This window comes from Trichechus manatus, unplaced genomic scaffold (assembly GCF_000243295.1).
Source record: "Trichechus manatus latirostris isolate Lorelei unplaced genomic scaffold, TriManLat1.0 scaffold00009, whole genome shotgun sequence".
Lineage (NCBI taxonomy): Eukaryota > Metazoa > Chordata > Mammalia > Sirenia > Trichechidae > Trichechus > Trichechus manatus.
In genome coordinates this window covers 15,192,575-15,204,602 of record NW_004443945.1, presented here as the reverse complement: position 1 = coordinate 15,204,602, position 12,028 = coordinate 15,192,575, and the positions used below count along the sequence as shown (strand labels likewise).

Below are 12,028 nucleotides of genomic sequence, written 5' to 3'. Positions count from 1 at the left end.
CCCCCGCTGGGCTCCGGGAGGCCAAGGCGGCGCTCCCGCTCAGGGCCAGGGCTGTGGGACCCCAGCCCCGCAGGGCTGAGGGCCAGGCCCCCTCCCCGGAAACAGCAGTGCACCACGGGAGAGGGGTGGGGACCGTACGCCGCCTGGAGGCGACTGCGACCCCCGGCTGCAAGACCCCTGCGCGCGCCCCCCAAACGCACACACCCCCTCGCCCCAACCGCGGCGGCTCAGGATCCACCGAGCGTCCGGGGGCCTCCTGAGGACCCCAAGGCGAGGCCCGCCGCCCCAGCTCTGCTGTGTCGCCGCCACCGCCACCGCCACCGCCAGAGGCAGACACCCGCCACACACACCGCCGTCCGCCATGTTAGAGGCGGTCGGCCGCGGGGCGCTGCGGGGGGACGCCCGTCGGGCAGCGGGGCCCAGCTGGGAAGGACCCGGCCGCCCTTGCACTCCGACCCCGCGCCCCTCGAGTCGGTACTCACGTGAGATAACGGCCCAAAGAGTCGGGTAAAGCGTCTTCTCTTTTTCGGCGGAATTTTTAAAGAGGGATGTGGTTACCTTGAGCAGAAATACCCAAGGCGGCCTGGGCCATAGGCTGCGGGAACGACGTGGGGGGAAAAGCGCGGCACCGACACCAGCTGTGCAACAGTGGCGGCGGCGGCCGAAGGAGAGAAATAGAACAGCGCGGGTAAAAGGAAAGCGAGGACTGGGTGGGGAGAGGTTTCGGCCTCGTCACACCGCAGAGCAGCGCAGCGAGAAAAGATGAGAAGAAACAGAAGGCAACCACACGGAGAGAAAAAACAAGACCGCAGAAGAGCGAAGAGCCAGCGAGTGTGGGAAAGCTGCGCTGGAGACGCCAGTATTTATAGCAAGGGGCGGGGCAATGTGACGTCACAGCCGGCCGTACAGCCGCGCGAGCGGGGAGGAGTCGGGCTGAGGCTCACGGAGAAGGGAGGGGGCGGAAGAGGAAGAGGGACGGCGCGGAGAGAGCGAGAAGAGAAGTGGCGGCGTGACCTGGTCATGCTGGTGTGGACCGTCTAGCCACTGCCCTCCCTCCCACCCCCAGCAGCTCCCGGGCAGGCGGAGGGCCCGCCGCGCGGACGTGGGCGGGCGGGGGCTCCGCGTCGGTACAGCGCTCCTATCCCTCGGGCGCCTGCGCTCAGCGCGCGGCGGTCCTGGCGCATTGTGAGCCGGGACCGTCTCCAGCCGGCCGCGGCGCCGGGGAACCACCCTGCTTTGCCCGGCCCGGGGCAGCGGGGCTTCCGGGCTGCCTGGAGTGGATGTAGGGGAGGTCTGTGGGTGCCATCGCCAGAGATTTCCCCCTCGAGAGCATTCCACTTTGTCCGGGCTTTCGGCGAAGGTTGGGGACTGCCCTGGGAGGGTGAGGCTCCTGCCCCCGCAGGGTGCAGTTAATCCGTTGCAGAAGTGGAGTTTGTAATGGCCAAGAAGGGATCGGCCGGTGTTCGAGTGGTTACTGAACCTCGTGACCGCGTGAACATGCCCCCAGTGCCCGTACGTTGCAATATGGTGCAGAAGGAATGTTTTGAAAAGTGTGGCTTTTATGTCTTTATTTGAAGATGGTTGATACAGTCAGACCCAGTAAGTTATTATTAATGGAGGATCAATGTTGGGAGATTATTGATGTTACAAGCGCACATTGCTTGTCATCCCCTCCCTCCCCCACATCTGGAATTCACGGTCATTTTAATTTTGCTACTCCATTACAGACTTTTTTACTAACTAGTCTAAGATAACCTGCATAGCTTTTAATTTATTATTTTTTACAGATGTCACCAGTGAAGGATCCCTGGTGATGCAGTGGTTAAGCGCTAAGGTACTAACCAAAAAGTCAGGGTTGGAACCCACCAGCCGGCTCTGAGGGAGAAAGTGGGCTTCCGTAAAGATTTACAGCCTTGGGAACCCTATGGGGCAGTTCTACTCCGTCCTGTAGGGTGGCTATGAGTTGGAATACACTTGAGGGCAGTGGGTTTGGTTGTTACTAGTGACCAGAGACCCTGAGTCCTCCTGTGCTAACGCCATGCAACTCAGCCTCACTAAACAGCACAAATGGAATATGCAGTGACTGCCTCTACATGTTAACATTTTTTGAGAGTAAGACCCTGACTTTTTTCTTTGATTCTTCTCCACCTTTTACTTCGTGAGCAGCACTGTGGTTGATTAATAAATCATCAAAGGGAAAAGAAGCAGGAGAGCCTCACCAGAGTAGAAAGGCATGATATTTCTCCATGCTGCAATGTAGGCTTGGATTGAGAGTATTCTCTTGGATGAGAGAGTATTAGTTAGAAATCAGGAGCTGTGGACTCTATTCCTGATTTTGCTTTTTCCATATTTTGCTCAGCTACATCTTGGTTTTCTCTTTAATTCCTTAAAAATTCTGTTCCATTCAGAACATTTATAACCACCGCATTTTACTAGACCTCTGATGGAGGGAGGGAGGCTGTCGTACTCATCTAGTGCTGCTGTAACAGAAATACCACAAGTGGATAGCTTTAACACAGAGAAGTTTATTTCCTCACAGTCTAGTAGGGTAGAAGTCCAGTTGGCTCTGGAGAAAGGTCCTTGTCATCAATCTTCTGCTGGACTAGGAGCTTCTGCACAGGAACACCAGGTCCAAAGGATGCACTCTGCTCCTGGCACTGCTTTCTTGGTGGTATGAGGTTCCCCCCTCCCCCCAATTCCCTTTCATCTCTTGTAAAATAAAAGGTGGTGCAGGCCACACCCCAGGGAAGCTCCCTTTACAATGGATGTGACCTTAGTAAGGGTGTTACAATTCCACTCTAATCCTCTTTAACGTAAAATTACCATCACAAAATGGAGCACAACTACACAATACTGGGAATCATGGCCTAACCAAGTTGACACATATTTTTGGGGGACACAGTTCAATCCATGACAGAGGCTAAAGATGAATACACTTGAAATCTTACAATCTAGCAGGAGAAATAAGACAACTACACAAAATAGCTAAGTTGTTGACAGATAAGCAGATAAAATGCTGCAGGAAACTGCTGGAAGGAGGAAATGATTGCAGCTAAGAGAAAAGCTGCTGGGAAAGGGTTGTTAGAGTTGGCCAACTCATGGGGACCTGAGCACAATAGAAGGAAACACCTGGTATGATTGGTTAGGGAGGTCTGATCAATTGGGGATCTGACCGTTGTGAACCATAGGGTTTTCATTGGCTGATTTTTGGCAGTAGATTGCCAGGCCTTTCTTCCTAGTCTATCTTAGTCTGGAAGCTCTGCTAAAACCTTTTCAGCATCATAGCAACACACAGCAAAACTCCACTGACAGACGAGTGGTGGCTATGCATAAGGTGCATTGGTCTTCCACGTGGAGAATTCTACTACTGAACCACACTACCCATGGGGAAAAGGTAGAGAGTAATTTTAAGAGAAGATATTGCAGGCAAGAGAAACAGGTGAGAGAAGGCACAGAAACAGAAGGAAATGGGCCTGTTCAGAGAACTTAGTGTGCTTTCTGGCTCCAACATAGGAGGCATGGTTGCAAATAAGATTGAAAAGCCTGGTTAAAGTGAGATCAAAAAGGGATTTGAACTTGGACTTTATTCTGGAGCTATTTAAGCAAGGACATGATATAACCAAAGATATATTTTTAAGAGATTACTCTGGCATCAATAGATGAGATTGAAAAGAGGTACAAAGTTTGGTGGTGCAACAGTTAAGTGCTCAGCTACTAACCAAAAGGTCGGTGGTTTGAACCCATCCAGTGGCTCCGTGGAAGAAAGACCTTGTAATCTGCCTTTGTAAAGATTAAGGCCAAGAAAACCCTATGGGGCAGTTCTACTTATGTCACAGGGAGTCACTATGAGTTGAAATTGACTCAGTGGCATCTAACAACAACAACAACAGAAAGTTTGGAAGAGAGAGGGAGTGTCTTAGTTACCTAGTGCTTCTGTAACAAAAAGTACCAGTGGATTGCTTTAAAGAACCGAAAGCTGTTTTCTCACAGTTCTGGAGGCTAAAAGACCCAGTTTGGAAGGAAAAAGATGAGTCAGCTTTGAACATAGAGTTTGTGCTATTTGTGAAATAATCCAAGTAAAGATGGTCCAAAACCAAAACCAAACCCACTGCCATCGAGTCGATTCCGACTCACAGTGATCCTACAGGACAGAGTAGGACTGCCCCATAGGGTTTCCAAGGCTGTAATCTTTACAGAAGCAGACTGCCACATCTTTCTACTGCAGGGTGGCTTATGGGTTCGAACCACCAACCTTTCAGATAGCAGCTGAATGCTTTAACCACTGCACCACCAGCGCTCCTAAAGATGGTCCAAAGGCTCCTGGAAATGTGTGTCTGGAGGTCTGAAGACATTTTTGGGTGTCAATTTGGGAGATTTTCCTATATATAGGAACTGTTGAGGTCTGCAGGAAAAGGGATATGAACACAAAAAAAAACCCCAAAAACCCATTGCCACTGAGTCGATTCCAACTCAAAGTGACCCTAGAGGACAGAGTAGAACTGCCTCATAATATTTCCAAGGAGAAATGAGCCAGAGAGCAGACCTAGAGATGCCAGCAGAGAAGACAGACGACCAGTCAGAGAAGTAGAAGGAGAATCATAATAGGGTAGTGTCAAGCAGTTGAAGGAAGAATGTGTTCCAAGATGGACTAAGTGGTCATTTTGTCATATCCCTCAAACAGGCTGAAAAGGGGTTTCAGTTTTCACAAATGGCAAATCATTGGCAAACTCCAATCTCATGTTAAGAGTTTTGGATTTTTATCCCAAAAGCATTGGCAAAGTCATTAAAAGGTTTTCATTGTGGTGTGATTTGCATTTTAGAAAAGGGGAGAAAGGACTAATATGTGTGTGGCAGGGAGAACAGTGATCCACAGAGAATGACAAGGACCTGAAAAGAAGTTATCCCTGACCTATAAGTGGACAGTTTCAGGAGGGTGGAAGGAACAGACAGATTGCTGAGGTGTGAGTGAGGAGCAGCTGCAGTAGGTGTTGACCACTTTTTGAAGAGGGTGATGCTGGACTAGTGCCTAATTCAACATTATTTATATCATGAAACAGTTCAGCAACTTTTCCTATTAAAATTGTTGGCCCATGTGATTAATATTTGTCTATTTGAATTTCAAGAACAGTGGTAGCTTTTAATGAATACAACAGAAACTTGAAAACAACTGCATTGGAATAGACAACGTTGTTTGTTGTTAGGTGGCATCAAGTCAATTTCTACTCGTAGTAACACTATAGGACACAGTAGAACTGCCCCCATAGGGTTTCCAAGGAGTGGCTGGTGGAATGTGAACTGCTGACCTTTTTGGTTATCAGCCAAGCTCTTAACCACTATACCACCAGGGCTCCATACAATATAGTGTGTAACTTTAACAGAATGATAGCTAACTAATGAGAACTGCATATTTAATTGGGTGTGGGTTTTTTTTTTTTGTTTTTTGTTTTTTTTGCCAAGTCGGGTTACTCATACACAAATACACAGGTAGTGCCAGAGAAAGTATTATCATTAAATAGCCCTGAGATAAAATGACATAATACCGTTCACACTTAGATCATCCTGGTCAGTTAAGTCAAATCCATTTTCTTTTGTGCCAATAGATACAAAAGAGTGAACGAATTAGATTGTTAATAAAGGCAAATCACTCAAAAACAATCGGGAGACCTAAATTCACCATCCTATAATGGCGCAGTGGTTAAGAGCTAGGCTGCTAACCAAGAGGTCGGCAGTAGAAATCCACCGGCCTCTCCTTGGAAACACATTGAGGCAGTTCTACTCTGTCCTATAGGGTCGCTATGAGTCGGAATTGACTCCATGGCAACATTTTTTTTTTTTGGTTTATAATAGAAACATCACGCAGTCACATATGTTAAGTGTGAGAAATGTGAAGAGCCTAAATGGTAATTAAAAGTAAAAATCCCAGTGTAATGGGAATGTTTAACTAAAGAGACCTTAATCAGAAATTTTATTGTTAAGTAAAGTTCCTAGAGTACTTATGCAGAAACACAAAATACATAGGTTTGGAATAGTTAAAACGTTCACATTTTAAATCTTTAATAATACTTCAGTTGTCTACCAACATTCTTTTTTTTTTGGTGCACTGGTAACCTTTCTTAAAAGCTGACTTGCTTATCAAGAATCTGCTGCTATGATTTTTATGGACTAATAAAAGTGGGTAAGAATGTTTCCAAATTACTTTGCAGAGTCCAAACTTGAGATTTTATACCATTCTCTCTTTCAGCTTGTTGTAGGGGGAAAACATCGCAAAGTTTAATAAAGCAAAAAGAAAGTTTTATTCGGCATATATTCAAAAAGGCAAAAGTGGGAACCAGACAACCATGCTGCCAGAGCCATATCTGCCCAAGTCCAAGGAAATATCATAGAACAGACGAAAGCAGGAAAATGGACAAGCATGCTGCTAGAGACATGTCTGTCCAAGTCCAGAGAATATTACAGAATAGGCAAGAGTGGGAAAACGGACAAGCATGCTGCCACTGCCATGTCTCCCTGAGTCCAGAGACCATCATCAGTATAAACATTACAATTGGACAAAACCATTGAAAGCTTCACCTTTTCACAGATTGCTAGAAACTGTGATCCTACATGTTTCTTAACAATCCTTGGTACAGGTTTCAGTAATGATAGTCAGGAGGGTCTTCATTGGTCCAACAAATTTCTATTCACTAAATGCTAATAGAAAAAGATAAGAGTAGAAAGTCTTTTGTGTTCTGTTTGATTGGCTTTATGTGGAATATTCCCTAAAAGATATTTTTCTTCCCTAAAAGTTAATTTCCAAGAATGTCCCATCTATTGTCTTTATCTCAGGGCCAGTTGATGTGTCCTTGTGAGCCCAGCTCCAGCTGGGTTGCATTCTCTATGCTCAAGAAGAGGGAATAAGTGATTCCAATATTATTTTCTAAATCAAGTTGAATACAGATGCTGTCCTCCTTTGTTTTTTAAGCGTCTGTTGTGAAAATCCTTTAGAGCTGTAAGTCTTTTACCTGGCTTTGTTTTCACCTCAGGCATGAAATCATTTAATTTAGAAAGAGACTTTGTATTGTCATGTTTTAATTTTTTTTTCTCACAAAATGTAGGGACCTGGTCAGTAGGGCTGTATGGCATCCCAGACTAGAGGTGCCCTAGAGGCCTTGCATCCCAACACTGGCTTGATGCAAGTCACTTCTGTCTATTCCCCACAGGATAATTTAACCTGTAGAATAATATGCCTGGCAAGCAAAGGATGGATGAGCCTGGATTCCAAGGTAGGAGTAAGAGAAAAGAAAAATTTTTTTTCTATTTTTATTTCAGTGACTGTGTATGTCATTAGATATGGATGAGCATTTTACCTCTCTTGAATGACTTGGATGGATGGTTTCTTCAACAAACAAGTCATAAGTAATGTTGCTTTTAGGTGCTGTCCAGTTGGTCCTGACTCATGGCGGTCCTGTCTATGTACAACAGAATGAAACACTGCCTGGTCCTGTGTCATCCTCACAGTCATTGCTGTGTTTGAGCCCATTGTTGCAGCCACCGTGTCAGTCCATCTCCTTGAGGGTCTTCCTCTTTTTCACTGACTCTCTACTTTACCAAGCATGATGTCCTTCCCCAGGGACTGGACCCTCCTGATAACATATCCAAAGTACGTGAGATAAAGTCTCACCATCTGCCTTCTAAGGAGTATTCTGGCTGTACTTCTTCCAAAACATATTTGTTAGTTCTTCTGGCAGTCCATGGTATGTTCAGTATTCTTCGCCAACACTGTAATTCAAAGGCATCAATTCTTCTTTGGTCTTCCTTATTCATTGTCCAGCTTTCATACGCGTATGAGGCGATTGAAAATACTGTGATTTGGGTGAGGCGCACCTTAGTTCTCAAGGTGATATTTTTGCTATTTAACACTTTAAAGAGGCCTTTTGCAGCAAATTTTTCCAATGCAATAATACGTTGCTTGATTTGATGACTGCTGCTTCTATGGATGTTCATTGTGGATCCACATAAAATGAAATCCTAGGCAACTTCAATATTTTTTCCATTTATCATGATATTGCTTATTGATCCAGTTGTGAGGATTTTTGTTTTCTTTATGTTGAGGTGCAATCCATACTGAAGGCTGTAGTCTTTGATCTTCATCAGTAAGTGCTTCAAGTCCTCTTCACTTTCAGCAAGCCAGGTTGTGTTATCTGCATATCTCAGGTTGTTAATGAGTCTTCCTCCAGTCCTAACGCCACGTTCTTCTTCATATAGTCCACCTTCTCAGATTATTTGCTCAGCATAGAGACTGAATAAGTACGGTGAAAGGATACAACCCTGACACACACCTTTCCTGACTTTAAACCACACAGTATCCCCTTGTTCTGTTCAAATGACTGCCTCTTGGTCTATGTACAGATTCCGCATAAGCACAATTAAGTGTTCTGGAACTCCCATTCTTTGCAATGCTATCCATAATTTGTTATGATCCACACAGTCAAATGCTACCACCACTTGTCTGTTTGTTGTACTGTGGTGGCTTGCGTGTTGCTGTGATGCTGGAAGCTATGCCACTGGTATTTCAAATGCCAGCAGGGTCACCCATGGTAGACAGGTTTCAGCGGAGCTTCCAGACTAAGACAGACTGGGAAGAAGGATTTGGCAATCTACTTCTAAAAAACTGGCCAGTGAAAACCTTATGAATAGCAGCAGAACATTGTCTGATACAATGCCAGAAGATGAGCCGCTCGGTTGGAAGGCACTCAAAATACGAGTGAGGAAGAGCTGCCTTCTCAAAGTAGAGTCAGTCTTAGTGACGTACATGGAGTAAAGCTTCATTTGCTGTTGTGGCACAACTCAAAATGAGAAGAAACAGCTGCAAACATCATAAGCAATACACCGACATTTTTTATTACTTCAGGAAACAACAAATTACTCACTGTTAAGGGAACTACATTAGAAACCTAGGTAAGAGGCCAAAGCAATGATCCAGTTTTACAAATTAATGTAATTTACATGACTAGAATAACATTCTCCGCATCAATTTGCTGCCTTGCATCTTCATATAGTCGTTGGGAAATTAGTTTCATTTTTGTTCTGCTGCTAGGCATAAACTGATAAGTATATTGTGCCTTGGGTAATACATAACAAGATAAGTTTGTATCTTTCTCTAGATCTCAAAACAGCTGCCTGTCAGGTAAAGCAAAATTTTTGGTTGAGGGCTTAGAAAATGGTAGCTCTGAAATCTAATCTTCCCTAGTTTGAAGTATGATTTGCTCTTGTTCTTTAATTAATAATCTAGCTTAGGTGCTATCTCATGAGCTAATTCTTCTTCCTAAATGATTGGTATGAACAGTAACTGCCTCCTAATAGATTGTTAATAACAGTGACTGGAGGCTACATTTTATTTATTGAGAACTTTTAAATTACTTTGTCATTTAATCTGAAGTATTGCAAGGTCTCTTGTAAATACTTATGTGTCAATCTAAATTTGCTTTTATCTAGTTTTGTTTTTAAGGAGAAAAGTCCATGAAAGAAAGACAATAAAATATTAGTTCTTTCTTATCAAAATAGGAAGAAGACATAAATTACCTGCTTTGACAAAAATAATCTTTTTGTATCTAATTCAAAAAGCACATTCAACCATCTATAATGTTGTTGTGTGCCGTCAAGTCGATTCTGACACTTAGAGACACTATATGACAGAATAGAACAGTCCCATGGAGTTTTCTAGGCAGTAATCTTTACAAGAGCAGATCACCAGGTCCTTTCTCCCTTGGAGCAGCTGGTGGGTTCCAACTGCCAACCTTTTGGTTAGCAGCCGAATGCTTAACCATTGCACCACCAGGGCTTCTTATCTATAACAACAGTTAAAAGACCTTCATTCCAGTCCTGGCTCTGCTTGGTTAATTCACTTAACTCTGAGCCACCACTCCCATTTATTTCAGGAAATGTGTTCCCCATTCCTTTGGGGAACTTCTCCCCGCCAAACCGTAAGGTCTGTTGGGGAGCCGCTATCTTCTTACCTTCTGCCTCCCCAGCCACAGTAATTGGTCTAAGGGCTGACAGCTTTGTACCCTGTCTTGGGGACCGGAGCAGCTCCATAATGACTGGCACATGTTTGATTCACTCCATTCCTTCCCTGAGATTTTTCTGTTAATAAATGGTTGAGGGAGGGAAGGCTCAAAGAGATCAGGGAGTCATTTCTGTTGTAGCTCCAAGAAGCCCATGTTAGAAAATGAAGCCAATGCTCTTCCTGATGAGGGGTAGGGCAGCATTGCAGTTGTCCAGTTTTTACTGGTCTTCAGTTAGACCAACCAAAGAATTTCTTATCTGTCTAAAGTAGTTCCGGCTAGTATTCTGTCACTTGCAACCAAGTGTTCAGGGCTACACAAGAGAGAGAAATGAAAAGGACTTCATCTAGGTTCAAAAAACTCATTGCAGAAGGTGGGGACGGGGGAATGGTGGTCACTGTCTCTCTAAATAGAGCCTAGAGTGTTAGTTGACCACAAGCTTATCATGAACTAACAAAGGCATGGAATAGCTAAAAAAAAAATAAAAAAATAAAAGCAATTTTTAAAATCCATTTTGGACTGCATTGATAAAACTATGAACCAGAAGAGAGGTAGTAATTTGGTTTACTTTTGGTTTGATCAGACCCCAACTGTAGCTTTTTTAGATTTAGGAAAATTTTGTTGTTTTACAGGTCTAGATAGCACATTGTAAAGGAGAATGAAAACTGGACAGTTTCTGGGAAAATAACCATAAAGGTGAAGACGTCTAGAAAACAATGTATATTAGAAATGATTTTTAAAAATGCTAGAGATATTAGGTTGGAGGAAAAGACTAAGGGAAGGAAAATGAACAAAAATAAAAACAAGAACTACCAATTTTTAAACACCATGTTTAGCCAGGCACTATGCGAAAGCACTTTGCATTATTATTTAGTCCTCCAATAAGCTTGTCGGGTAGGTCTTACCATGCCCATTTTATAAACTTACCATGCCCATTCTATAAATGAGAAAACAGAAGTACAGATTCAGTAACTTGCTCTAGGTCATCCAGCTGAAAAAGAGAGTCCAGATTCAAATACAAAGTGTTTAATGCCAAAGGTCAAGCCTCTAGCCACTCAGCAATATTGCCTCTTGGGACATGTAAATCTCTATCAGGTAGATAAGAGAAACCACAATGTTAGCCCAGACAACAGAACCAGTGGTTCCCTAGGCCAGGTGTGCTGCCTCACCCTCCCTCTGAGCTTCTGAGGGAGGTTTGATTTGTGCCTTTTTATATGGCACTTTTAATCTCTAATGTTATGATAATGATTGCCTGAACTTGGCAAACAAGATATTAAGCTCCTTTAGGGCAAAGATTCTGATTGTTGTTGTTTTGTTTTAATCTCACAGAACACAGTACAGTGTCTTGCCCATAGACCTCTAATTATTTCCTGACAATGGAGTAACTGACAATGCCATGAGATGTCTTTTGGACCAGAAAGCTGTTTTCTCACTGGGTTTGTTCAGAGATAGGGGGAGTTTCTGCATGGGAGAAAAGAGGTTTAACCACAGGGAGCCCTTAGGTACTTTGTTTCCTAAACCACAATGTAGAAGTGAAATATATTCATTGATATTCATTTAAATATATATATAACTTAGCATTATTTTAACTTTAAAAACATTATTGTTATTGTTAAATGCCGTCGAGTTATTTTCAACTCATAGAGACCCCATGTGACAGAGTAGAACTGCCCCATAGGGTTTTCTAGGCTGAATCTTTACAGGAGAAGATTGCCAGGTCTTTCTCTCATGGAGTGGCTATGTGGGTTCGAACTGCCAACCTTCTGGCTAGCAGCCAAGCACTTAACCTAAATATGATTACATTTAATGTATAAAGAAATTATATTTCTTTATAATTCTTTGCTTATTCATCCTAAAATTAAGATGCTTTTTAATCTGTGATTGGCCATCTTATTGACATACCCCACCCTTACCAGAAAATCAGTAGCCTACCAAAAAAAAAAAAAAGCCTCATTTAATTTGAGAGGAATGACTAGTATTTTTTT

The 12,028-nt window shown here is 43.5% G+C and overlaps 1 protein-coding gene across 3 annotated transcripts in view; it reads right to left on the bottom strand.

Moving 5' to 3' along the window:
* Positions 1-840, bottom strand: part of AZIN1 (antizyme inhibitor 1) — a 33,763-nt gene extending 32,923 nt beyond the window's left edge. For 2 of the 3 annotated variants that reach the window (NM_001291514.1, NM_001301741.1), the window contains exon 1: positions 483-840. The gene's annotated coding sequence lies outside the window, so the exon portion shown is untranslated. The remainder of the gene's footprint in view (positions 1-482) is intronic. The other variant, XM_023725683.1, reaches the window with a different exon arrangement.
* Between the last annotated feature and the right edge of the window lie 11,188 nt (positions 841-12,028).